This window comes from Chrysemys picta, chromosome 6, assembly GCF_011386835.1.
Source record: "Chrysemys picta bellii isolate R12L10 chromosome 6, ASM1138683v2, whole genome shotgun sequence".
Classification (NCBI taxonomy): domain Eukaryota; kingdom Metazoa; phylum Chordata; order Testudines; family Emydidae; genus Chrysemys; species Chrysemys picta.
In genome coordinates, this window is record NC_088796.1 from 15,714,241 (window position 1) to 15,742,227 (window position 27,987).

General features: G+C 45.5%; 2 long non-coding RNA genes across 2 annotated transcripts in view; one reads left to right on the top strand and one right to left on the bottom strand.

The window, feature by feature from the left end:
- Positions 1-1,588: 1,588 nt before the first annotated feature.
- Positions 1,589-27,987, bottom strand: part of LOC135984196 (uncharacterized) — a 31,103-nt gene continuing 4,704 nt past the window's right edge. The window contains exons 2-3 of the long non-coding RNA XR_010602090.1: positions 3,468-3,521; positions 1,589-2,149 (exon numbers count right to left, since the gene is read on the bottom strand). This is a non-coding gene — a long non-coding RNA (uncharacterized LOC135984196). The remainder of the gene's footprint in view (positions 2,150-3,467; positions 3,522-27,987) is intronic.
- LOC135984197 (uncharacterized) overlaps positions 24,231-27,987 on the top strand; it is a 40,546-nt gene continuing 36,789 nt past the window's right edge. The window contains exon 1 of the long non-coding RNA XR_010602091.1: positions 24,231-24,498. This is a non-coding gene — a long non-coding RNA (uncharacterized LOC135984197). The remainder of the gene's footprint in view (positions 24,499-27,987) is intronic.

Consider the following 27,987-nt stretch of genomic DNA (forward strand, 5'->3'; position numbering starts at 1 on the left):
AGCCTTGCAGTGTCCTCTCAGGACCACACTCTACACAGGCCTTCGGAGGGAGGAAGATTCCTTGCAACGGCTGTACTGCTCCTAGACCCACATGCACATTGTCCCAGGCTAGGCACTGTCTTGCCCTTAAGGTGCAATTTTAAGTTACAGGAACATAGTTTTGCACCTCACCTGGAAGAGGTCACCTCCAGCCCCATAGTGCTCCCTAGCATTATCCAGGGACATTGGTTCAGTAGGGAAGATTTTACCTACTGAATCACCATCATTATCCCTTGCAGCACCTGGATTTTTAGTTGGTGTCTGGTCCAAGCAATGCAAAGAAGGAAGTGATAATTCTCCTCTACTTAGCACTGGTGAGGCCACACCTGGAGTATTGTGTCCAGTTTTGGTCCCCCAACTACAGAAGGGATGTGGACAAATTGGAGAGAGTCCAGCGGAGGGCAACAAAAATGATTAGAGGGCTGGGGCACATGACTTATGCGGAGAGGCTGAGGGAACTGGGGTTATTTAGTCTACAGAAGAGAAGAGTGAGGGGAGATTTGATAGCAGGCTTCAACTAGCTGAAGGGGGGTTCCAAAGAGGTTGGAGCTCGGCTGTTCTCAGTGGTGGCAGATGACAGAACAAGGAGCAATGGTCTCAAGTTGCAGTGGGGGAGGTCTAGGTTGGATATTAGGAAACACTATTTCACTAGGAGGGTGGTAAAGCACTGGAATGGGTTGCCTAAGGAGGTGGTGGAGTCTCCATCCTTAGAGGTTTTAAAGGCCCAGTTTGACAAAGCCCTGGCTGGATGATTTAGTGGATGTTGGTCCTGCTTTGAGCCGGGGATTGGACCTGATGACCTCCTGAGGTCTCTTCCAACCCTAATATTCTATAGGCACAGACAGAGCCGGAGGAGAAATTTTCAGAAAGGAAGTCAACAATGCAAGAAGGACCATTTGATTTCTCTAAACCCCCTAATCTTTAGGTTACTAGTTTTTGATGCTTCTAAACAAAGAAGAAGCTGAAACCGAATATACACCCTTTACATGTTAGTCACAAGAACATTTGGTTCCAGATTTTGCCTGGCCTTTGTTTAGGTGCACGAGAGAAACGGAGGGTGAAGGAACTCTAGTAGTGTAAAAAAACTGCAGGACTTGTGCCTGCATTCTGCCATCCAGGATTTTATATTGGCACCCATCACTGTACAGTAGAATCAGCTGATAGCCTGTGCAAATGAGGAAGGGCACAGGAGGTGAGCCAGGACAACCTTCTCCCCTGCATTAGACTGTGATGTTGGCCAGGTGCAGAGGGAAACATAGGTTGCACCATCTTTAAGGATCGTATGAAGGCTTTAACCCCTTGGAGCTGTAAGGGGACAGCCTCCAGTCCAAAACTGGGGCTTAATGTCAAGGTCAACATTTCACCTTTGAGCTCTTTGTGTAATTCAGGTTCTGCAATGAAGCCATTACTTAGTGCCTTCACTCAAACTTCCATGCTACAATTAAGGGTCAAGTCTCCTAAGGCAATTAAAGGTGTATCATGCCAGACATTCCAATGCAAGTGAGAGAAACAAAATCAAGGAAAGGAACTTTTATTTGTTTAACCATGTTCATTTATTTTAACACTTAATATCAAAAAGGATTGACTGAAACCAGGTGACAGGTCACATTTGTAAGTCAACACAATATGCATGAGAAAGAGCAAGCGAGAATACTCCCAGGGTCTCTAGTGATGCAAACTCAGGCTGTGTACTCATCTACTCTTATAAATAAAGCTAAGTCAATACTTAGATGAAACCTCCAAGAAAAATCCATGCTGAAGGGCATAATTCAATCGGAGGCCATCCAAGTCAGTATTGAACCAATGCCTTCCTGTGGTTAAAAACAGAGCTATGGTTCTCATTGCAATTTTTATGCATAGCCCTATTTTCATTATTAAATCACACATTTCTAAAGTATCTATTCCTGTAGAACCTGGCATAAATTCCAGCTCCAGTCCACCTTAGAGTTCTCTTCAGCTACAGTATTCTTCACTTCCTCTCTTAACTCCTGTCATACAATGTTTCTGGCACAGAATGCTGTCGCCCTTCTCCGTTGAAGTGGATATCAGTGGTCGGTGACTGAGTACTGGGTGAGCAACCCAGAGGTGCAGAATATTGATGGATGGTCTGCTGTGAAGTCAAAATAGTTTTGATTAGATAGAGATCTTCAACCCATTCACACATTGAAGTCAATGTAAGGTGAGCAAGATTTGGCCCCTGGAGACAGATATATGGGGCCTGATTCGGATCACACATCACTGTAATCAAGAGTTACACCAGCGTAAGACAAGCACTCAATAAGCATCAGGCCCTTGCAATTTATCAAGGTTCTGGGGATGCTTCAATGGTCAAAGGCACTTGTGATAGGGGACGAGCACCTCCATTCGATTGGGTGCAAACCTGCACACTCTCTCTCTGCTCCCAGCTCCTCCTGTCAGCTGTTAACCACATCAGGTGGGTCTTCGGTAGCCCAGCCCTCCAGCTAAGTCACACGAAGTCTAACACATGAAGGGACCCTTTCCAGGGTAAAAGGTCCAACAGGGCCTGTCCATGTGCCCTTATTAGAGTCTTTATCCCTGTCTCTGGGCTCAGCCCCTTCTGGATTAGCTTTATGTCCGTGCCTGCCCTGTTATAGAACAGTGCCCCCTTCTCTCGGGGCACTCCTTGCCTTATCAGTTCTTATTGCCTCTGCTCTCCAGCCAGGTCACTCCTTCAAGTTCAGTCCCCTACCCAGGGTAACAAAGTTCAACCAATGGTTGGCCCTCTGCAGGGTCTTCAGCCCCATTCTAGAGCCCTTTAAACTCCAGTTCTATGCTTTGCTTCTACAAGAAACTTGCCCCCTTCTGGGGACTTTGGCCACTCTGCCTGTGGCTAGTAGGGGGACCCGGGCCCATCCATTACTCTGGGTCCCAACTCAGGGACCCTACAAAATAGCAACCACATGCTGCTTCCTTTAACTCCGTTGCTGCTGCTCTTCCCTGAGCCACTTCCCACATAGCCCTTCCTCTTCACCCTGACCTCAGGTTTCTCCATCTGTTCCCTGCTTGAGCAGGGTCTCTCCCAGGCCTCTTTTCTCCATTGAAGTCAAGGGCAAAACTCCCGTCAACGTCCATGGGACCAGGATTTCACCCTGAGTTTATTGCACACGTGGTTCACTCAGTCAGCACAGCCTGTTCGGGTCAGCATTGTGTGTTTATGGAGCTGTTCTGTACAGATTTACTTTAGTTGCAAACTCCAACTATTTCTTATAAACAAGCTCAGCTTTCATGATAGCACTTCCGGCCAAGTGAGCATCTTCTGGGAACACACAGCATTTAATACACAGTAGGTAAACACTCACTTGGTTTTGTATCCAAAGTAAACACAAACAGATGGATGTGCAATAATTATCAGAAGTCTGCTGCTGCAGCCATTCCTTGGCAGTTATATTTCCATGCTGGATATTTACCTGTGTAACCAGGCCTTGTCTTCCACCTTCCACATCATTATACTGATGAAGAACCTTTAATAAAATGGGGACATGGTCACCGTGCATGCTGTAGCTGCATGGCTTTTTATACTGTGTATCTGGCAAGCCATACAGATTCAGGGAAGTCCTGTTCTCTCCTCTCCTGACAAGTCAGGCTCCAGTGTACATTAATACCTTTCCCAAAGAGGAGAAAAACTTGTACTTTTGGGACTGACTGATCTGAGAACAGTGATGTATGTTACAGAATATGTCACTGTCCTGTCATTCTGTTTTCTGTGGATTGGACCTAGTGGAATCCCTGCTTAGGGGCATATTTGAGGTAGCTGCCATCCTGTGCACCATCTCTGGGACAGAGTGTTACAAACTGAGTCACCATGCACCATAGGCGTGCGCAACACATTTCATTAGGGTGTGCACCCAGGGAGTCCCACCCTAGCCCTGCCCTGCCCTAACCCCACCCCCATCCACTCCCTCCTACTTCCCGCCCCCGACTGCCCCCCTCAGATTCCCCCAACCCCCCCTGCTCCTTGTCCCCTGACTGCCCCGTCCTGAGACCCTCCCCCCCTGTAACTGCCTTCCTAGGACCCTACCCCCTACCTGTCCCCCGACTGCCCTGACCCTTAACCACACCTCTGCCCCCAGACAGACCCCCAGGACTCCCATGCCTATCCAACTGCTCCCCATCCTCTGACTGCCCCCGAGACCCTCTGGCCCATATCCAACCCACCCGGCCCAGCCCCCTTACCACGCCACAGCTCAGAACAGAGTCCCCACCAAATCCCACCCCTTGGACATCCCCTTGACCAATGGCATGATGGCACTTACAGGGCGGGCGCAGAGAGCGCCAACCAAGCTGGAGCGCAGTGGTGGAAGAGCACTATGACTGATGTAAGTCAACAAAGGTCATGTGTAGCGCTGGGGAGGCAGTGATTGGCTGGGCGGGGGTAAGAGGGTTCTGTGTGGGGCAGTCTGGGTGCAGGCAGCTCAGTGGGGGATCTGGATGTACAGGGAGATTCCAGGTGCAGGGGTAATGGGAGTCTGCAGGGGGGACCAAGTGAAAGTGGCTGGGACTCGGGGAGGGGGGGCGTTCTGGGTGCAGGGGCTCATTTGGATGGGGGTCTGGGTGTAGGTGGTTGGGGCTCAGTGGGGAGGGTGTCGGGGGGGGCTCATCAGGATGGTACAGATGCAGGGGAGGTGGGGCTTGTCAGAGTGAGGGTTTGAAGGGCCTATTTAACAAGGGAGCCCCAGCTGCTGCCAAGGGGATCTGCATGCTGGGCCCCCATTTCCCCCATCCCCTTCTCTTTCCCATCCCATGCCCCTTCCCCACCACTCCATCTCCTCCCCATCCCACCCCCCTCTTTCCCCCCTGCCCTGCCCCGCCCCACAACTCACTGTTGTACAAGATGAAGGATGGCTCCCAGCACACAGAAGGGAGATCAACCAGCCCTAGGACCCAGAAGGTGATGTCCAGCTGCAAAGTCCAGGGAGCTGAGCATCACCTTCTTTTTTCAGCAGGGCTGCAGCAACTCTGTGTTCACAGAAATGGGGGTGGGGAGAGGGGGGGCAGTGGCATGACCTTGCATCCCATGTGGCCCCCCACCCCTCACCTCTATTTGGGGGGTAATGCCCCCAAACTATGCCATGAACATTCCCAATCACACACCCGTTTCTCCTTCACTTTCTGCGGGGAAGCAAAGAACGTTGCAGGAGGGGGACCTGGGCTGTTTTCACTCCCCCTGGGGCCCAGGAGTACCCCACACAGACCCCCACTGCCCAGCACCATCCCCAGAGACCCAGCGCCCCTGCCTGCCTGCCCCCCAGCCACACTCACCGGCCTGCTGGGTTGGGGCTATTTGCCTTGCCTGGGCTGAGCCAGCGTCACAGCTGGGGTTGGTGGGGGAATCAGAGTGGGAGGGGCCTGCCCCCTCATAATCCCCTTGCCTGGGGCCCAGACGAGCCCTCCCCCCCATGCTGGCCAAGAATGACCCGGCCCCTGCACTGGTCCCAGGTGGCTCACCCAGGAGGTAGGGCAGGCTGAGCAAGACAAGCTGGAGCAGCTCCCTCCCACTCCCTGCTGGGGAGGCGCAGTCAGGGAGCTCTAGTACTGCCCCCCCATAGCTCCCATTGTCCGGAGTTCCTGGCCAATGGGCTGGGAACTGGGTCAGCGCTGGGAGGGAGGCAGCAGGCAGCATTGCCTCTGCCGAGACTCTCCCTGCACGCAGGGGAGGGGGGAGCTGCCCCCGAGGTGAGAGCACCCCACCCAACGCACCCTGTTCCCTGTCCCCCAACTGCCCCCGCCCCTTATCCAACCCCACTCAGGCTCCTAGCAGTGTCTGGCTCAGCACGGAGCCATATACACAGCCGTGTGGGAGCATACAGCCCCGCCCCCCCACAGCTCTAACTGCCCTGCATTAGGGTGTGCACGGGCACACCTGGCACACCCCATGCCCACTCTCTTTCAAGAAGACTGTTTTCCTTCATCTAGGCTGAGAAATCACACTTTGCTCACTGAGCAGGACATAGAGGCAAGTATTAGAAAACATAACATTAGCCATTTAAAAAATGACCCAAAGTCACTATGTCCAATAAATCGGTATTATTCCTGAATAATTTACTCATTGGCAAATCCCCTCTTAAGAATCAGAGACCTGGGATGAGATTTTCAAAGCAATCTAGGACATTTAGGCATATATCATCCATAAATTTTAACAGCAGATAGTGTCTGAATCCCTTACACGGTTTGGAAAATTTCAAGCCTGGTTTCTTTCTCACTTCTCTCTATTTATCCCACTCCATGCTACCTCCTTTTTATTGGAAAGTCATTGTTGATAGAGAGGCCGTATGAACATTTCAGTCAGCTTAATGTTAGCATGCTTTTTGGTCTAACTCACCAATTGTAGTTTACAGTGTTGGAGTTGTGTTGGTCTGGGATATTAGAGAAATAAGGTGTGAGAGGTACAGGGTTCCCTCTAATTTTTCCCACCCATGTGCAGAATGAATTTTGTTATGTGCACCAATATGGAGGTGATGTATGATGCATCACCTTCATAATGGTGAACATAAAATTCATGTGGTGGGGTGGGGGCCAAGGGGTTTGGAGTGTAGGGGGGGCTCTGGGCTGGGGCAGAGGGTTGGGGTGCAGGAGTGTGAGGGCTGAGGCTAGGGCCAGGGATGAGGTGTTTGGGGTGCAGGAGGGTGATCCAGGGCTACAGGAGAGAGAGGATTCCCCTCAGCTCTCTCCCCTCAGCAGCACCTTTGAGCTTACACAGAGCTGCAGAAGAGCTCTGTGTAAACTCAAAAGCTTGCTCTTTCACCAACAGAAGTTTGGTTCAAAAGATATTACCTCATCCACCTTCTCATTTATTGTAGCATGCTTATTCTAGGTAATGATGACTGCAATTATTCATTACTAGAGCTTTGCAAAGTTTTTGGTCCAAAATGGTTTTTATTTTGGACCAAAAATGCAGCTTTGGGGGACACTGAAATATTTAGTGAATTTGTGTTGGTTTCACCAAATGTTGTGTTTAAAAAACACAACTTAAAGTTTAAACTTTTGTTTCAACATTTTAAAACAAACGGTTTCAATTTTTTGATTTGAAAGAATTTTCATTTCAAAATCCCCTTTAATTTTTTTTGACAATTCAAAAATCTTTAAAAATGTTTGAAATCAAAATGGAACATTTCAGTTTTCAAAATAAAATAAAAAAAAATTCAGCTTTTCAATTTGCTGAAAGTTTTGAAATTTCTCATTTTCTGTCTAGCCTGAATTGATTCCCCCCCCCCCCCACCCAACTTTTCAAAATTGCCAGTGAACCAAAAATCTTATTCACACACCCCTACTCAGCACATTGGCTTTTCCATTCTCCAGTCTGCTCATGAATCGCTTGGTACATATTTACTTGGACTTACTCACTGCATATTAATAGGCTGTGTTTCTGTAAGAACATTCATTCCTTCCATCTCCAGAGGAAATCACAAAATATAGACCTCAAACATAACTAACTTTTTGGCCTGAAAGCTTGTATGTTGCAAATTAGCTTCTGATCTAATAAAGGGTGTCACATTCTATGCTGACTTTATCCATAAAGTTGTTAAGGCAGCTCAGTGATTGACAGAACTTTCATTTATTGAACTGCTACCCAGCCATCATTGTTAAAGTACCATAAATTAACCAAAAAAATCCCAGTTCTACATAGGGGTTATAATGCTATCAACATGCATACAAAAAACTTGACAATCATTAAGGAGTGCCATCATGCTGACTACTATTACTTCCTTGTTTCCCTGTTAGGGTGACCAGATGACAGGAAGAAAATATCGGGACACAAGGGGGGGGGAAGGGGGGGTCACTGGCGGAGCAAAAAAAAACCAAAAAACCGAGTGCTGCCGGTGTAAGGACACAAACAGCTCCCTCTCCCAATTCCCTACTGTGACCCAGTGCTGCCGGCAGTCGGGGGCGGGAGCTGAGAACAGCCCAGGGCTGCGGGCAGTCAGAGGAGATTATGCACCCTTCCTTAGGTATGCATACCTTCAGCCTCTGGTTTTTAGGAGCGGGGGGGAAAAAAACCAACAGAGAACAGCTGAGTGCTGCCGGCAGAGAAAAAAAAAAAAAAAGTGGAGTGCAGCGTCCGGACCGAAGATCAATCGGGACGCAGGACAAATACCTAAATATCGGGACGGTCCCGATTTTGTCGGGACGTCTGGTCACCCTATTCCCTGTGCATAGCTGTAAAGGCACAGGACTCACCCCTGTAGCACCTCCTGCTGGTTGTCTCTGGGAATTAGCTCATCCAGCCTCCGGAGCACCCTCTGCAGGCCGGTGTCCCACTACCCCTCCCCCCTCATGTCCCTCCTGGGAGGCAGTGCTCCTTGTCTTTGGGCACTGCCCCCTGGCAATACCCCCACAGTCTCAGGGTCTCCCCACCCAGGGGAACCCCCAACCCTCTATCCCCACCTTGCCTCAGTCATGGGCTACTACCAGTCACAGGCTACCACCAGTCACCAACTAGCCCCCATTCCCTGGGGCAGACTGCAGTATAAACCATTCATCACTGGCAAGGAGGGTTTAGACCTACTGCCTCTGCCTACCCTCTGCAACCTCCAGTACCCATTGGCCTTCTGCTAGGCCACAGCCTGGGGCTTTCCAGGATGGAGCCTCCCCAGCTCCTCTGCTTTTCCCCAGCCCTGCTCCACTCATGTACTCTGCCCAGGTCCCTGCAGCCAGGTCCATCTCCCTCTACAGCTAGAGAGAGAATAAGTGCCTAGCTCCCAGCCTCTTATATAGGGCCAGCTGAGGCCTGATTGGGGTGTGGCCCAGCTGCAGCTGTTTCCCCAATCAGCCTAGGAACTGTTTGCCCCAGCCCCAGCCCTCTGCTGGACTGTTCTAAGCCCCTCAGGGCAGGAGCGGGTGACCACCCCGCTACACTATCCACTTGTTTCCCTTGTCTTATGCTTAAATTGTAAGCTCCCCTTGGAGCAGAGGCCATCTTTTTGTTCTGTGTTTGTACAGCATCTAGCACAATGGGGTCCTGGTCCAGGACTTTGGGCTCCTAGGCGTTACCACAATACAAGTAATTCATAATATGTCCATATAAAAAAGAACTGAAAGCCCTCATAGACTCTTTTTATTGCTAGCTGGTTTTCTTGTTACATTTTTTTACTGAAGCTGTACATCATATTTTGGTGCTGGACTGCAGGATATTCAGATAGGAGCCCAAAACAAAATTTTAGACCTGAATAGCCCTGATTTTAAAAGACACAAAGATAGTTGTAAGAGAAATGGATGGCACTGTGGGTGGAGTGGAACTGATATGACAAGAGATTCAATAATCAAGATTTAAGCATCAACAATAATTTTAAAGAGTGCTTCTTATGTATGCACATCTAAAATACGTTAGGGGAGTTAAAGAGTATTCTTAATAATAGTTTTGGCACTGGAAGTCAGAGGCTCAACAAAATCTACTGAAAATCAAAGGGGCTTTCTGTTTCTTAAACAAACGAGGTACAAAATAGCCACTGGATTTACTACTGTTGCTTTCCCCTACTGTGTTTTAGACTGTAGGGCCAGGGCCCTTAGGGAGAACTTAATTCCACATGGAACAGACACAACTCTGTCCTGTCTTTATGAACTGAAAATCACGAGTACAGTATTATCTCTGCATAGATCAGAAACAAAAAATAGATGGTACAATAAGCCAGCAGGAGTCAAGCAACATGTGAAGTAAGGAAACATCTGAAGCAGGCAAAAAGGCTTCCCCTTCATAAATGCTGTGTACACTGTTTAGTCTAATGGTTTTAACGAGTGCTGGAAATATGCCCAAGCTGAGCCCCACAGTTCAAGTGGAAGCTTTGGTAATTTTCATGACAGGAGACTAAATTAAACCCCAGCAGACTAACCCTAATTCAACATTGTCAACTCTTATCCTTGTATTGTGAGTGTCATGATGTTTGGTGTTTTTCCTTAAAGCCTCTGGAACTATGATTAGAAGAAAATCTCAGCATTCATTTTCTAAAAAGTATGGTCAGAAAAGTGTGGAGACGTAACCCATGTGCACGCTAAAGGCTCAAAAACCCAAAGGAAAACCCCCAAAGTGTTTTTTTTTTAATCTCATGATTTTAAACCAGTCTTAGGTTTTTTGGGGGAGCCTGTCTCCTGAATCTTGAATACTTGAGGCTGATAATGTTGCTAGCTCTGAATTCTAACATTCCTACAAGACAGAAAAGGGAAGGAATTTCTGGATCCAAACTTCCTGTAACTTCTGGAGGTGTTCAGATCCAAGGATTTGGTTCATGCCCATATGTAAAAGCTGACAACTAGTCTTAAAGGTTAACTTTAACTTTGTCTTTGGACAAAGATGGAAATCTTGCAAGAATAGGCTCCCTTATTAGACTGGAAAGACCATGACAAGAGCCTTTCTCCTGGCACTTCAGCATCTCCTCTCCCTGCTCCAACTAGAATTTGGAAAGTGTGGGGAAAGTGAACAATATTTAAAAAACAAACAAACAAAAACCCTAGAGTGTTGTGAACTTCAAAAGAGAGTTTAGGCCTAATTTAAGGCAAACATTTTGGGTGAATTGTTTTCTTCCATCAGGATTCATTTAGCTGTTCTTAGGTTCATGTGCATAATAGTTGATTATAACAGAGACAAACAGCAAGAAGAGGTCAGGCTTTACAAAGCCCTGGCTGGGATGAGTTAGTTGGGGATTGGTCCTGCTTTGAGCAGGGGATTGGACTAGATGACCTCCTGAGGTCCCTTCCAACCCTGATATTCTATGATTATAAGAGCCTCTGTTGGGAATCCTTCCAAAAGGGCATTAACATTAGCTTGGAGCTGGAATAGAATTCAGTTTATAAGATGAGGAAGACCAGAGGCATAGTTAAAGCTAAACGTTAAGGCTCCTTGCCAGTTTTGTAGCAGCTAGGCATGTCTGAAGGGGAGACAGAGAACAATGAAGCATCATTACAGATAGGAAATGTTGTGACGAAATAGAGACCTTGCGATAAGTATAAAATGTGTCCAATAGATACTTAGACCAAATAAAAATCTCACACTCACAGAAAGTTCCTGGGCCTAAAAAGTTCTGTCTGTTCAGATATTAAAAATTTAACTTGCTTCTTTTTGAGATAAAACACTTCTGAACTCTGGGGTAATTTGGATCCACTGTCCAGGTTTCGTGATTTTTTAATGTTTGGGGTTGGCAGTGCTGCAGCAGATCAATAATAATCTTTAATCAAAAGAACAAAACCCCATCCATGTTAGTTGATTTCTCAAAGATGTTTTTTGAACATGTTAGAGGCAAATTAAAGATTTTGTTTCATGTTGCTAATATAGTGGCCTCCACAACCACCAATCCTACCTAAACTTGTATCAAAATTGCAATCATCTAACCACTAGACCAGGACTCAGCAGATGTTTCGGTTTTGCTAGCAAAAGAGGATGATGGGATTTTCCTCTACACAACAACAGCATATCAAATTCCCTGAACCAAGTGCTATTTAGAGAAATGAGAAAGCTCACCAGCTCATCCTGAATGTTCTGATGTTACAGATGATTCTCAAGAAATTCCCCTAAGTACTGTACTGTTTATTAGTCAACCGTCTTCTCTTAAATTGCAGGCAGAAGTTTATATCTGAAAACACTTCATCTCAGTACAAACACACAACAAAGGCTGATTAGCCAGAATAATCCATCTACGCAAAGTTTACTGAAAGGAAGATTTCATAGTTGGATATTTTTAGACGCATAAAAAATCTAAACCTTCACTCCACTAATCAGTGAATAACTTTGGAAAGAAAAAATCCCAGATTCTTCTGCACTTAATCACATTCTTAAGTGGGAGCTGGATTACTGAGAGGACTGTGTGACACTCTGTACCTCAGAGTAGCACCCTGGAACCCTCACATTCACCCCTGTTATATAATTATGATATGTTTTGTACAAAGTATACCTTGTGGGGTATTATTTTTGAAGTCTTGATCTGTTGAACATTAATATCTTGTTGGATTGTATGTGCTATCATTATATGTGAACTTATGAAATATTGCTGCATGTGTTACTGAAATATATTGTGAGGTTGGGAACATCCACAACCAGCCCTTCAGGTACAGCAATGGAGTAGCCAGACAGGTTTAATGGCCCATTAAAGGGAATCCACTCTCCCATGCACCATCCCTGAGACTTCTCCAGGGGAACATGTACACAATGGAGACTGCTTGATCAATGGGGACTGCCTGATCCCCACATCACAGCAAAAGATCTTTCCAGCAAGCTGGAAGAACATATGAAGGAGAGGAAGTGACATCATCACTTGGCCTCTCTTCTTCCCCAACTCAACACCCGGAAGAAACGTCGGGAGGACAAAGATTTTGAAGTGGGGAAGGGTGGTTCCCATTTGGAATGCAGTTCCAGCCTGTATACTGAGGATCTGTGACCTGTTTGTGCCATCTGTCAGGGTGAGACACTGCTTGATTCCAATCCTGTTTAGTTTGAAGCACTTAGGCTGCAAATTTATTTTTCTTAAGTATATATTTCTTAAGTAACCAACTTTGATCTCTGTGCTTGCTACTTATAATCACTTAAAATCTATCTTTCTGTAGTTAATAAGACTGTTTTATATTTTACCTAAAACAGTGTGTTTTGGTTGAAGTGCTTGGGAAATCTCAGCTGAGTTTACAAAGGCTAGTGTGTGTCCATTCCACACCGAGGGAGTGGCAAACTTAATGAACTTATACTGGTCAGGCTTCTGACCAGTGCAAGATGGCATAGTTCTGGGGTGCAAGCCTGGGGATATGGCGGGGAATTGGCTGGAGCCTCCCTATTGATGGTTCATGAGTGCCTGGGAAATCATTCATGTAACTCGCTTGGGTGTGTCCCTGCCTGTGGATGTCTATGTAAGTGCAGGACCTATCAGAGGTTTGTGGATTGACACAGCATCACAGTGTGGAGAGGGAAACCCTAGGTTAGGGTGACAGAGAGCTCAGTGGTCCCACAGTCCAGGTTTCACCCCCAAGACCCTGTCACAGTGGCACAGCGAGCAGGGTAAAATGCATTGTTCTGAGTAAGATTTGCACTTCATACGTGGGTGTAGAGATTTTATGAGAGACTTTAAGTGTGAACATAAGAACAGCCATACTAGGTCAGACCAAAGGTACATCTAGCCCAGTATCCTGTCTTCCAACAGTGGCCAATGCCAGGTGCTTCAGAGGGAATGAACAGAACAGGTAATCATATTGCCCATTCCTGGCTTCTGGCAAACAAAGGCTATGGACACCATCCCTGCCCATCCTGGCTATAGCCATTGATGGACCTATCTTCCATGTACTTATTTAGTTCTTTTTTGTACCCTGTTATAGTCTTGGCCTTCACAACATCCTCTGGCAAAGAATTCCACAGGTTGACTGTGCATTGTGTGAAGAAATACTTCCTTTTGTTTGTTTTAAACCTGCTGTCTATTCATTTCATTTGGTGACCCCTAGTTATGAGAAGGAGTAAATAACACTTCCTTATTTACTTTCTCCACACCAGTCATGATTTTATAGACCTCTATCATATCCCCCCATAGATGCCTCTTTTCCAAACTGAAAAGCCCCAGTCTTATTAACCTCTCCTCATATGGAATCTGTTCCATACCCCTAATCATTTTTGTTGCCCTTTTCTGTACCTTTTCCAATTCAATGATTTCAGATTACCCCTGAAACGTATGGAGTAAAATGTAGGAATCTGAAAAGGGGTATGAGTAATGGGGAATAGGTGAACGAGATGAAAGATTTGATGGGAAAATGGGTAAGGGGAAAAGGGCTTGCAAGTTTTGAAGAAATGTTTGACCTGGTTGCTCAGGAGCATCTCCTGGGTATATGTAAAGATGATGTAAACAGCATCTATGGGACAAAAATGTGAAACCTGTGGCAGATTGAAAGTGCTGCTCAGGCGTACTGTATTCTGGTGCCATGCCCAGGGCATATTAGAGGGACAGCTTGGAGGTGCTGTTCGACCCAGCCTGCTGAATCCAAGGGCCTATGAGGGTGACACCTAGGAAATGCTGTTCGATCCGGCCTACTGAGTACAGTGACAGATAAGGGGTCAGCTTGGGAGTGCTGATTAACCCGGTCCTCTCAGATGCACTCTGTTAGTGTGTGTGTGTTCATCTGATTCTGCGGCTGGAAGAACCCAGCCGTAGGGAACCTAGGTCCTGCAGGATAGCTCCATTGGGAGGGAACTTGTAGCAGGGAGAAGTAGAGCTCCGTATGAGAACACAAGTGACACAAGCAGTACGTTGATAGAATTACAGAACCTCCCCCCTCCAGAAGAGTAACCCTAATAAATGAGCGTACCCCAAAGTAACGGGCAAATCGGGTAACAAACTGGTGGAGGAACGCGGGAAGCACATGATCCTAATCACTTGGTACTTGTTGAGTAGTTGCTGCAGAGTGGGGAAACCGAGGCATAGACCTGAGCAAGCTGTCTCTTTTTTTTTCAGACTAAGCTCCTTTAGTGAGGTCCCTCTCTCATAGAATATTTGGTAATATCTTGTAACTTTTAAGTTAAGAATCATGCTTAGAATAACTGTAGGGCCGTGGAATAAGGAGTTAAAGAGTTGTGCCTTAAAAGTAAAGATTTTAATAAAAATAATAAAAAATAATAAAATTTTAGAGCAATACTGTGACTGCATGAAAGGGCTTTCGGTAGGGATCATTAGTGAGATAAGGGAAGTAAAAATGGCTAAAAAAAAAAAATATTGGCTGCTCGTTTGAGGCAGAAGAAAACCCACATGTTAGAGAAATGGGTAATGAAGAAGAGGAAATGCCACTGGGAAAGGGGGTGCTCTAAGGAGAAGGAGGCCTCTCTTATGTAATCATTTGTTTCCATCAGAGTGGCTCCACATGAATCCTTGAAATTCCTTGAACCATCCCAAACTGAATCTGTCACAGCCAGAGCCATCCCTTGGGTAGGGCAAATCGGAGCGACCACTCTGGGCCCCGCACTTCGACATCATGGTGTCAGATGCAATACTTTGCATGCACCCATCAGAGTGTGCATGTGTGTTGCTCGGGGGATTCGGGGATCTCGGGGGCCGATTGGGGCTGGGGGATCCCGGGGGATCCTGGCAGTGGTTCTCGGGTTCACCCGCAGCGCTGGCAGCGGCAATTGTCCCTGCATGGGCCCCGGAGACGGTGGAGGCAGGATCAGAAGCAGGAGATGGCGCTGGGAGTGCAGGGGGGCAGAGGGGAGTGCGGGGCTGGGGAAGCGCAGCCAGGCAGGGGCATCCCATGGACCGGGACCTCCCAGACCCATCTCGTGGGAGTCAGTGCTGCCCTCCCAGTGTCCCCGGCCCAGCCTGTGGCTGGTTATTTCTGTGCGGGGCAGAGGGCTGATCCAGCCCCCATGGCCCTGGCCCATGAGCTCCCTGCGGGGGTGAGGAGCAGCTCCGACACTGGGCCCAAACTAGAGGGTCCACACACAGCTCAGTCCAGGTGTGGAGCTGCCTCACGATGAGTTTTTTTTAATTATATGAACTTCATTATAATTATACATAAGAACTACAATATAATATAACTCCATTATAATTATACAGCTGGGCACGATCAATATTTAACCTGCAGCTGCCCTTGAAGTTCACTGCAACGAGATTCCACCTGTATTAAAAATGATAAGGGAGGACCCATACAGGCTGATTTGTCCTGGGCCCCGCACCCCACTAGGGACAGCCCTGGTCACAGCAGCTTTGGAGATGTTACAGCAGCGCGTTTTCCTACCCCAACCCCTTCTGTACTTTGAGAAGCAACAAGGAGATACACCATTTTAATGTGAATAAGAGAAAGGTATTGTCTTGGGGCCTGAACAAAGGAGAGGGAGCTGGGAATTCCTGGGTGGAGCTGTCTCTCTCGCATGCATCAAGAGGCCTGTTCTGCTGTCTATAGAACCAGCCTCTCACTCTAGCCCAGTGAATATTTAGTTATTGATACAAAGTGGAACAGCTCCAACAGGAGAGACTGAGAGAGTCGCACCCTAGAATAACCTAAAGCCCCGTGGTCAGGGCACTCATCTGGGATGTAGCAAAGGCAGGTTTGAGTCTCTGTCCTATATCAGGCAGATCAGTGACTTGAACCTCACCCCCTTCCCAGGTGACTGCCCTAACCACAGAGCCATTGGCTATTGTGGGGCTGGTTTTTCAGGAAAAGGTCTGTTTCATCCCGATGTGGAACAGAAAATTTTTCTCCAGATGGGAAAACTTGTTTCTTGGCCAGCTCTGTCCAAGTACTAGTGCTGACTGACTCCCATTAAAGTCAATAGAAAGAATGCCATTGACTTTAACGGGAATTGGATCAGGCCCTTCATGGCCAGCCCCCAGCATGGAAAGTCAGGCTGCTGGAGAAGCTGCCTTTCAGGGTAGCCATAAAACTGAGGCCCTGATCATTTGTGATAATTAAAGGTTCCATGGCGAGCCCCACTAAAGCAGGTGTGTTAACAATCCTAGTGCCCTGGCCAAATTCCAATTGGGGTAATTATATTCTACCTACCAATTCCGCTGCAATTTTAATGAGATGTAGGTGACCCAGTCCCATAGAGGACTGAATATTTCCTCAGACAAACACTGCTTTAGTGTTCTGGGGTGGGAACTGCAAAATGGGGGTGGGGTATTCAGTCTCCTTTTCCCCAGGACAAATTCCTGGCCACTATTATCATAACACCTTTCACGAGGCTGACTGACATGCATCCAAACCTAGCCAAGCCATTTTACATAAAAAGAGTGTGTGTAGCCAGGATGTTCAGATCCTCCCTGCCTCTGAGGCCTGCTGCAGAAGCACAGCCCAGCTGCTCTCAATGGTAGTGACTGGTTTATACTGTTACATTTTCTAGGCTCTTCATATAGAAAAAGGCTAGAAAGTTATTTGCTGAGATCCTCTGTAATAAGATGCTGTTAACCATCCAGATAATCAGTTATATGAGTAGCCCCAAGATTTCAGCCCCCCTGACAAAATAAAAACACATCTGAGAAGTATTCCTATTGAGCATAATTCAAGAATTACAATAGCTCTGATCTGCAGTGGAAAATTTTCAAACCCTTTGCCTCTGTGAATAAGGGTCACTAGTTCAGCAGCGCTTTTGCAGGCTTGTATTAAAGACAAAGCTCATCTCCTGTATGTCACAAGAATATATAAAAACCGTTAGAAATTGTGGTTTGTGATGCAGTATGTGTGTGTGGGGGATGGATAATTGTCTAGGCTAGATTCATAGTTGTGGACATTGCAGCATTGGTTTTCACAATGTGTTTTTGTATCCTGTCCAGTGGAACTGAGTTAGGGCTTACTTCACCCTGGCCACCAAAGTAGGGTGGCAGCTTAACCGTAGAACAGTTGGAAATAACTGACTATTTAGAGGCTGTTCACATAGCAAATTTATGTGACAGCACAATCTGACTAATGCTGCCCTCATCCTATTATTTATTACAATTCCTTTTCTGCATTTGTTTCAAATTAGATTGCAAATTCATCAGGGCAAGAACTATAGATTCATTGAACCTGATTCTCATTTAGGATTATTTATTTATTATTTTTGTCTTACCGTAGCCCTAGGAGCCCTAGTTATGGCTCATGACCCCCATTGTGCTGGGTGCAATACAAACAGAACAAAAACACGGTTTTATACGTGATGTTTCAATATAAAGGGGCCTCAGTGGAAATGAGACGGAGGCCCATAGATTTTAAGTCCAGAAAGGATCATTATGATCATCTAGACTGACCTTTTGCAGAATGCAGACCACAGAATTCTCTTCAATGCAGGTATCAGAGGCTGAATTTAATATATTCCTAGTTATTTGTATGGTGCCTTTGATAATGGGGTCCTGATCCAGACTGGGACCTTTGGGAACTAGTGCTTTATAAATAATACTAACTTTTAGTTACCATTTGGATTGAATCCAACAGACAAAAAGGTTTCATATCCCATTACCAGCCTGTGACGGGGTCTCTGAAGGGCAACCTGGACTGTGGGACTGCTGAGCCTTCTGTGCCACCAATCTGGGGTGTCCCTCTCACACTGTGATGCTGTGTCAAGCCACAAACCTCTGACAGCTCCTGCACTTACAGCCAGGACACACCTCCCCCTTTAGTTTATGGCATGGGTGGTGGGTGGAGCCCCCAGCTCCACCCCTTCCTCCTGCATCCCTCCCTCCCCGCCCAGCAATAGCTCCAAGAAGAGCCCCGGGCTGGCCGGCGGCCCGATCGCCCCTCATCCACCCAGAGGAATCCCAGTCCAGCCAAAGCCCCAAGACCCACCCACCCCCACCTGCCCGGAGGAGCCCCGGGCCAGCCACAGCTGCACCACGCTTCCCCTCCCAAGATCCCAACCTGCCCTGGGGAAAGAAGCTTTTGATATGCCCCATGCAGGTTCCGGGGTGGCTAAGGAGGTGGTATTTGCTACTCAGCTTCCCGGGTTCCTCAGTACTCTCTCTCTCTCTCTGGACTCCAGAGAGATTACTGAGGAACCCGGGAAGCTGAATAGCACATACCACCTCCCCAGCTGCCCCATAACCTGCATGGGGCATAATAAAGCAAAAAACTTGCCCCCCCCCCAACTTAGCAACCGGGGGTCCAGCAGCTGCGGCAGCACCAGGGGAGGCTCTATTATACCTGTTGCCCATGGTTTACTGCAGGATTGTTAGTCACTGACTAATGTGGAGGGAATGTGCCCAAGGCCCTCTTCAGGTTTTGACCATACAACTCCCAAGCATTGCTAAACATTGTTGTGTTACCCACACATGCTCTTGCAAACTTCTGTGTACCTTTTAACACTTTGTGGATCAGTCTGGTAATTTCAAAAATTAGCAAATGTGTTTTCTTTGGGTTGCTAGAAAGCATCTCTTTGTATCTGTGCAGCATTGTTAACTGTTCTGCTTTTCCAACTGGTGTTAAATCAATGCAGATATTAATGTGTTCCAGAGCATAGGTATCTTGGCATTTGGCCATCAATGCCATAAAGAGCATGCCTCAGTTACCCCTTCCACACAGCAGACCAGGTTTATTATGGTTTATCTTCTGTGACAAGCTTCATGCCTGTTTACAGGTACTAGCTGAGACATAGTCTTACAATAGTGTTACCAGATTTGCCCATTACTTTGGGGCATCCTCTTTGGGGGAGGTTCTGTAACCATATCAATGTACTGCTTGTGTCACTTGTGTTCTCATACAGAGCTCTACTTCTCCCTTCTGCAAGTTCCCTCCCAATGGAGCTATTCTGCAAGACCTAGGTTCCCCAGGGCTAGGTTCTTCCATCTCCAGAATCTCTCTCTCTCTCTCTCTCTCTCACACACACACACGCACGCACACCCCCTACCTGAGAGGACTGGGTTAATCAGCACTTCCAAGCTGCCACCCTCATATGTCTCTGGACTCAACAGGCTGGGTCGAGCAGCACTTCCAAGCTGCCACCCTCATAGGTCCCAGGTTCAGCATGTCCCTATCCCCACTTTCAGGTTACAATTGTTCTGCTAGTAACCCACTTGATGAGCAAACCCTACAGGATTTTTGGGCGCTGCAGGGATCTTTAGCTTAGGTTCAAGGGGCGTTGCTGCAAAGCGAATGGGGAAGCCAAAAAACACCCTCGAGGAGGATACAGAGGGGGAAAAAACCCCAGCTTAACCATGAAAGTTATTTGTTACCAGGTAATAACCATACAAGGGGAGCCAAACAAACAAAACAGTTATAATATTAAATCTAACTTAAATTTGATTATAAAAGTCAGGTTTAGAAAACTATAACTGATCACACAGGTCAGGGTCAGAAGGCTATACTGAGAGAGGGAAGCTTGAATCAATCTGGGCTGCCAGGTGATGGTGGTAGCAGAGGGTCCGGAGTGCTGAAGACAGGCAGAGCCCCCAGCACAATCAGGCAGGAGAAGATGAAGTCCCAATGGAGCTGATGAAGATTTTGGATCCAGGCATCCAGGGCCGACTCCAGCATTTCTGCTGCCCCAAGCAAAAAAAAAAAAAAAAAAAAAAAAGCCGCGGCAGGTCCTTCGCTCCTAGAAGGAGTGAGGGACCTGCCACCCCAGAATTGCCACAGGTGCTGCCCTTCTCCCTTAGCCGCCCCAAGCACCTGCTTGTTAAGCTGGTGCCTGGAGCCGGCCCTGCAGGCATCAAAACACTTAGCTGAGTATGGGTAGGGGTTTTTGTAGGGAAACAATGGTTCAAGGGAGAACACTAGATTTGTTTATGGGTAAACTGTGGCTCAAGGGAGTATACCAAAGTTGTTTTGTTCAGGCTAAACAATAGGAACTGATCATTCCTGGCTGTGGGAAGTGTTCCTTTGAGGGAGCTCGCAATGCAATTAGGCAGCTTCTGTATTTAGGATACCAATAAAGGATTTATAACTAGAATTGGTCTGATAACTACTGAGCTGGGTGTGTGCAGGTGTGGCTTCTTTAACATCATGCAGTGCTTCCCTGCATTTTTGGTCCCAGAGTTCTGTGCGGTTCTTGCCTTGGAATTTCTGTTCTCCATTGGTATGCTAATAGAGATGCCTCCCTGTCCCATCTTCGATGCAAATGAGGCTAGGGGAGTTTCCTTCATCCAGTCACCCTTGTCCGGGTGGGGGGGGGATGGGGGGGGATAGGTGCGTCTCCCACTGCCTTTTTATTGCTTTTTGTAAGTTTTTCTTCTAATCGGCTTTGGTACAAGCAGAGGCTGGCGAAGTGAAGTGGGGGGGGGGGGGGGGAAGTCCTTCGTGAGTCAGACAGGTTGGATACTGCGCCCTGGTTCCCCAAGAACACAGCTGACAGGTAACAAGTCCCCGCCGTTGATGGGGCACTTGCGCTGAACAAGTATCCCCATCACATCCTTACTCAGTGGTACTGGGTCTGATCTTCAATCCATTGCAGCCGCTGGATCCAGCCAACCAGTAGAACCAGACCAATTGCTAGTATAATTTGGAAACTGATGATCACCACAATGGGGTGAAGCATGATATTTAAGAGACCTGTTGCACTGGGGCTTCAGCCAAGCAAAGTCTCCCACCAGGAGCGTTGGCCTGTGTTTTTAACTGTAGCTGCTAGCCTAGAGATATCCTGGTTGTGTGTTGAATCTCGAGTTTGCCATTCTCCCCCAAAGTTCGGAGCTTCTGCAGCTCAGTTGGTAAGGAAGGATGAGTTAATAGTCCCTTAATGGCAGTAAGGCCCATTCCCAGTGAAATGGGGGAAATCTCCTTGTAGAGCTCAGGATAGGCTTTCAAGTGTTATACAGTCCATATAGGCACCGTGAACTTAATATTACAACTAACAATAGTGGTTACATTACAGAAACAGCGATTAACGTAAGGCACCATGGGTTGAATCCAATGTTAATTAATACAATATTACATCTCATTTTTACATACACACACCCCCCTTTACCAACATCGATTAAAAACAAAAAGAACAAGGAGTACTTGTGGCACCTTAGAGACTAACAAATTTATTTGAGCAAATTTATTTGTTAGTCTCTAAGGTGCCACAAGTACTCCTCGTTCTTTTTGCTGATACAGACTAACACAGCTACCACTCTGAAATAGATAGAAACAGACTCATTGTTCCTTTGATGTTATCCAGGAAAAGGGGACTTATTCCTAGTTTGTAGGGAAAAGCATTCATCATGTTCTTCCAATGCTTGGTTTTCAGAGATATAGCCCAAACCTTCTTTTCTCCTACACCCCTTTACATTTCTATGTTCCCACCATTATCTTTCTGCCAGGCCCAAGTGTTAGGATCTCTGGAGTACATTACTGATTTATTATTAATCTGTAATCCCAGTGGGACTACTGGGTGGATTACTCTAATTTCTTTGCCTGCCACAGTTATCAGGAATGACTGCAAGCTTTGCTGGTGTTGATTGTACAAAGCGTTAACTAGTCTTCACCAGAGCCAGAGGACTAATTTTTTCTCCATTACATGGGGCCCAATCAAGTTGATTGGCTCCCTGGGAATTTGTCCCTGCTATGGCTTGCCAAATTATTTCCATTATTATGTTCTGGGTGAGAGCTGGAGTCTGCTTACATGCTGAAATCAATGAAACATTATTCTGGAGGGACTGTACACCAAACATTATTAACTTTTCTTTTTTAAAATGAGTCTTTCCCACCCAGGAAATACCTTACTTATTAACTGCTGTTCCTTACTTAACTGTTCCAAAGATGCTGCTAATGGGGTTTTCACCTTTTCTATATTTTTGGTGGCACATGATAGTTTATTAGCCAGAACTTTTATGTTTGCGGCATTAACTAAAGGGATTCCTGTTCCTACAGGTGCAATCCAATCATTTATTTCACTTTTTACTCTATTTACATTGTCGGCCCCTTGCCACATTCTTACCCATTCATCCCAACCCTATGGCTAGTTCCAATCAAGAGAGCGCATACAGGTGCAATGTGAGAGATTTTCATGCCTTCTAAGTGGATTTGAACCTCCTTCAGAGAAGTCTGAGGTTGAAGAATCAAATGTTCTTGTTGATCCAATTTCAACACATGGGGTCCTGAAATTGGGGCTCTTAAACGTCGGAGAGGAGCAAGGTTTGTGATCAGAGGGTCAAAATTTAAAACTTCTTTTTTGTTGTTGGCCCAATTCCATTCTGTACAATCCGGGCTCATGGAATTCCTCCGAAATGGCAATGTAGCCACAGAATTGAAACCACATTGTTGGTATGAATTTGTCACAATGGGTGCCCTTTAATGGAACTACCCAGTCTGGGGGACCCTGCTGAATCAGGTCATGTCCAGCTAAAGTCCCGTTCAGCGGTTCCCAGTTTACGGGATGCCCGTGCTCCGCCCCACCCACGCTCCCTCTGCCCCGCCCCGCCCCACCCCATCCTAGTACTTAGAATTAAAACTTGAAATTGGACGCATTTTTATAAAATGAACCATAGCAACTTTGGGGGCAGGGACAAACTGATGTCGAGAACCAGGACAGCAGGATCTGGGGAAGAGTGGAAAATGGCGGCATTGCACGGGTTAATAGGAGAGGAGGGTAGACGGAGTTAGTTCGTAAGTTACAGAGACAAGGGAAAGAACAGGTTCAATTTACATGCTGGTAAAAATGCCAGAAACCACTGGAGACTTGTCTGGTCTAGGGCTTCCATTGATACTAACAAGGATGCAGTTGGACAAGTGGTAGCAACACAAGGAATACTTTGGTAAAGAATCATGAATGGTGTAGTGAAAATGAATAAGGCAGTGTTATTTACTCCTTCACATAACACAAGAATCAGGGGTCACCAATGCATTTAATAGGCAATAGGTTTAAAACAAACAAAAGGAAGTAGAGTAGAACCCAGTTTATCTGAGCCTCCATTCTCCGGTTCTCTGTATTAACTGAGCCACCAGTGCACACAGAGGAATATGGGAAATTGACACTTCAGCCCCTGGGCAGTGGGGGTCCAGCTGTCAGCCCCTGAGCCCCACCGCCCAGGGGGCTGACAGCATCTTAAAATAATGGATAGAAAGCTCTTTGCCCAGTCTCCTGATTATCCAAATTTTTGATTATCCAATCTGGCCTCGCTCCCAATTAGATCGGATAAACGAGGTTCCACTGTACTGCTTCACACAACACACAGAAGTCAACCTGTGGAACTTGTTGTGAGGAGATGTTATGAAGGCCAAAATTATAACAGGGTTCAAAAAAGAATTAGATAAGTTCATGGAAGATAGGTCCATCAATGATTGTTAGCCAGGATGGTCAGGGCTGTAATGCCATGCTCTGATAGTTCCTAGCCTCTGAGTGCCAGAAGCTAGGAGTGCATGACAGAGGACGGACCACTGCATGATTGCCCTGTTCTGTTCATTCTCTCTAAAGCACCTGGCATTGGCCACTGTCAGGGGACAGGATACTGGGCTAGATGGACCATTGCTCTGACCCATTATGGCTGTTATGTTCTAGAATCCCTATTTTAGGTAAATCTAAGGGCAGTTCAAAGTCTAAGAGAGAGAAGCCTGTGGCTTTGGAACTGAAGAACTAGCATTCTAGTCTCAGCTCCCTTGTGTAACTGAATGCTTTCTCTACAGTTAGGAATTCTAAGGCCATTAGTGACTCACGACCATTGTTACGTTATGAAGGGGAGGATGGTTATTGCAGGAATGCCTTCCAAAAATAAATTGATATACCAGTAAAATCAGATCTGTGAGGAAATGCTTCAAGCAGCTCATTAAATGCATTGAAGGCCAGATCTACCCTCCCTTAGAATCTCCAATACTTTCACTTGCCTATGAAGTTTCAATAACATTCTGCTGGGAAATAATCTAGAACAGGTGTTTTCCCAAGATATGAGGCTTCTAGATAAGCATTTCTCACACCTGTGATAATTGACTCCTTGAGCCAAACTACATCCTATTCTCTCTCTAAGTAAAAGTAAGTATTCTCTCAGAGTAAGCAGAAGAGTATCTTTCAGATAGGACCAGAATCTGTATTTTCAGGGACTGCTTCTTCTGATCTCATGACTGTTTTCTTACCACAAGAGGCAAAATTTGCTGCTGCTTACGTCCTACTGTGAGGTAAGCATGATACTTTGTTCATTATGAATTGCTAGTAATATCAAGCCATTAGTGATCTTTTAGCCCATATGCCAGTAGCTTTTTAGTTTCCTATCTTACCTCCGAGGCCCTACATTTTCAGTTTTTATTTTGAGTCAAATTACAAAAATATTTAAAATGGTGCAAAAAATTAATTTCACAGTTGTGTGTGAGAATATTGGGGTCAATGCTGAGGGAGGGACAGACAGAAAATAGCAACAAAGAGAAAAAAGTAAAAGTATTGAAAGTAAAACCAGTGTAATGCTTTGGTTTATTTCATGAACTGTATATTAATAGGACATACACATATGCATGCATGTGTATCTTCTACTACTTTGCCTTACTTTAACACACAGCTTCACATTTATACTTTAGACTAACTTTCTATAAACTTGTACATATCTACCTAATGTAACGGACTGGATTTTCTTAACATAATCAGTATTTTCATGTACTTAGGTGGTCCAAACCTCAAGTGGAAAAAAAAAGTCAATAAAAACAAAAAAATTACTTTTGTAAAACCCAGGAATTTATCAGTAAAAAATTAGTAAAAACTAAAAAGGAAAGGCCAAATGAAGGGCCTTACTTATCCCTTACACCATACCTGGGTGGTTACCGTTGAGGTCTCGGCATATCTGCTGGGTTGAATATGAGGTTGTGTGTTTGAATGAACCTATCTGGTTCCTGAGCCGATATATGTGGTTCAGCCAGAATGCAGAGTCAGTTTACGAAATCTAGGGATTCAGGGCTATAGAGGTCTAAGAGCGCTTAAACATTAGAACATAGTGTCCATTGTTTGACGGCATGTTAAATATGGTAAGACACTCAGGATCCCTATATCTAGCCTCAGTATTGCATCACATTGGTAGGGCGACATGGGGAAGCCTGGACTGCCATTGTCTGTGTACTGTGCCTTTCCTATGGATAAAATGAAGACCTCATTCTCTAAGGCTGTGTGGTTCTGGTACATTTCATAGACACTACAAGAAACATGCACTATAATGCAAAACAGACATCAGTGTTTCACAGAAAATCAGGCAATTTTGCAGCAGATAATGACAAACACATTCTCTTCATACAGGAATACATGCCTCCAAAGACAGAAGAATTAGAGGAACAAAGCAACAGGCTTAATATTAAAGCAGGATGAATAATTCAAAACCAATAAATTTAATCTGGTAATGTAGCTCCATTCCCTATTTGTGAATTGGCCACAAACAATGATTTTTTTGGACTTTAAAAACTTTGGCCTAGATGTCTTGCCCAAGATCATACAGAGTCACTGTCCAGAATGGGAATAGAATCCTGGTGACCAGAGTTAAAGTCATTTGCTGTGGACCAGAGGTTTTCCAATTAGAGGGTCTCACAAGGGTGCCCAAGGGGTTAAGATCGCCCCACCGTTCCTGTTTTACTAAATGGGAGAGGGATTGGGTGTGAACGCATGGGGGCATGTCCCAGCATGGAAAGGGGGGTTGCAGTACAGAAGAGGTTGAAAACCCCTCTTGTAGACCATACTCCCTCACGGAGAGGAAATGGAATGCAACCTGTTTCAATGAAATTGCAAGTAATGCCAGTTAAGAATCCTTCCGTCAGATCACTCCATAATTCATATATTCATACAGTTGCCTGTCTTTGTGCAGGATTGGAATTTCCTGCTAATAACTGGGTTACCCAGGGAGTACTGTGGTAACATAATATATCCGGTTCAGTAATGAACTATGTTTCCAGCATGATAGGGGGAGGACGAATCATTTGAGAAAACTATTTCCACACCCTTGCACTTTCGTTTCTGTATGAACAAAAAAGGAGAATAAAACTGTGGACATAGTATTAATATTGTTCTTTCATGTGGCTTAAAGGGATATATATATATATCCCTTAGGAGCCAGCTCGCCTTGCCAGAGCACAAACTTGAAAATCTTTGTGTGACTCACTGTGTTTCTTGAGTCTGATTGGTTAACCAACTCTCCTGATTCCACTCTGTTAAATTTGTCTGTTTTCTATTGGGGGAGAGGGCCTGAGCTGTTACCTGTAGAGTTACTAAAGTTCACTGACTTAGAATAACCTCGGATCGTGGTAAACCGTATCTCATGATTTCACACTCCTTCCTCCTATTCATTCATAGCTGAAATGTTAATGATCCTTATAGTAAATACAAGTAAGATGTAAACTCTAGCAGAAATGCCTAGTATCATGTTTGTGGCTAACCTATTTCTGCAAGGTAAAAATATCTGCCAGGCTGACAAAAATTCTCTTTTTTCCTCTAAAGTATTAAACCTGCAGATCTGCTTGGGTACATTTTGAATGAAACAGACCTTTATGAACAGTCTCAGCTTTCTTTGAATTACCTTTAGGTATCAGATCTTGCTCAGTAACAACTCTGGTCTAATCAAGAGAGAGAAGGGCTGGAGATAAATTCAGTAGAGAGAGGTGACTTACAATTAATTTGGAAACATCTTTAAAATCAGGATGGTGGGAGTGGATTTTGCAAATGATTTATAAAGAAAAACTGATGCATAAGGATGCTATGTGGTCAGCACTGGGAGTTTGAGGAGATCCTTACTCCATGAAATATTAGAACCTATTTTTTATAGAACCACAAAATTGTGACCCCCAAAGATTAACGTGTATGTAGCAGTCAAAGTGTACTTGGTACTTTACAAACACACACAAGGTATGTTCCCTGTCCCAAAGAGCACACAGGCCCGGGAAGAAAAAGAGTGTGAGGGTTACTAATGAAAAGGGAGGAGGGGCTGCTTGAAGGAAGGATATTAAGTAGGAGAGATGACAAATGAGGAAAAGGGGACTGTTCTAAGACTAGGAATATGTAAAGCTGAGTTTGGAGGAGACAAAGGAAGAGGTGGAAGTGGCTAGTTTCCCAATATTTCTGCTGTATATTATTTACACCATCTCCTACCCAATGTAATTATTCCACATTCTAAAAATAAAGGTTTCTGAGCTGGGTTAACAAACTGATTATTCAAAACTGAATACAACTTCTTCCAGAGACGCAGTACAAACAGAGCCCATGAACAACTGTATTTCATCTAAAATAAGGTGCAGTCTACATCACTTACCATAGTGCTACTGGAGAGGAGATATTTCCCAGTTACACAGAACTCGGGAGTGATAACATATGAAGCTTCTTGTTTGTTTTTGTTCTTTGGTTTGTGTGTGTGTGTTTTTTTTTTTCTTTTTTTTTTTCTTTTTTTTTTTTAAGGAGAGCATTGTGTTTATTTAATACACATACTTTACCTGTTAGCCAAGGAATAGCACACTTGAAAATCAATTCCTTCCTCTCCCAGTCCCTTTTGGACATACTCCACACACCTCTCAGATGTCCTAATCAGAGGTACAAGATTTGGCAAGTCAGGATGGTGGAGGAAGGGCATTGCTTGTTTTTTTTTTTTAATTACTTTGTTAATGAAAGCTGTGAAATTCTTCAGCTGGGATAGAGAGAGGGCAGGAGAG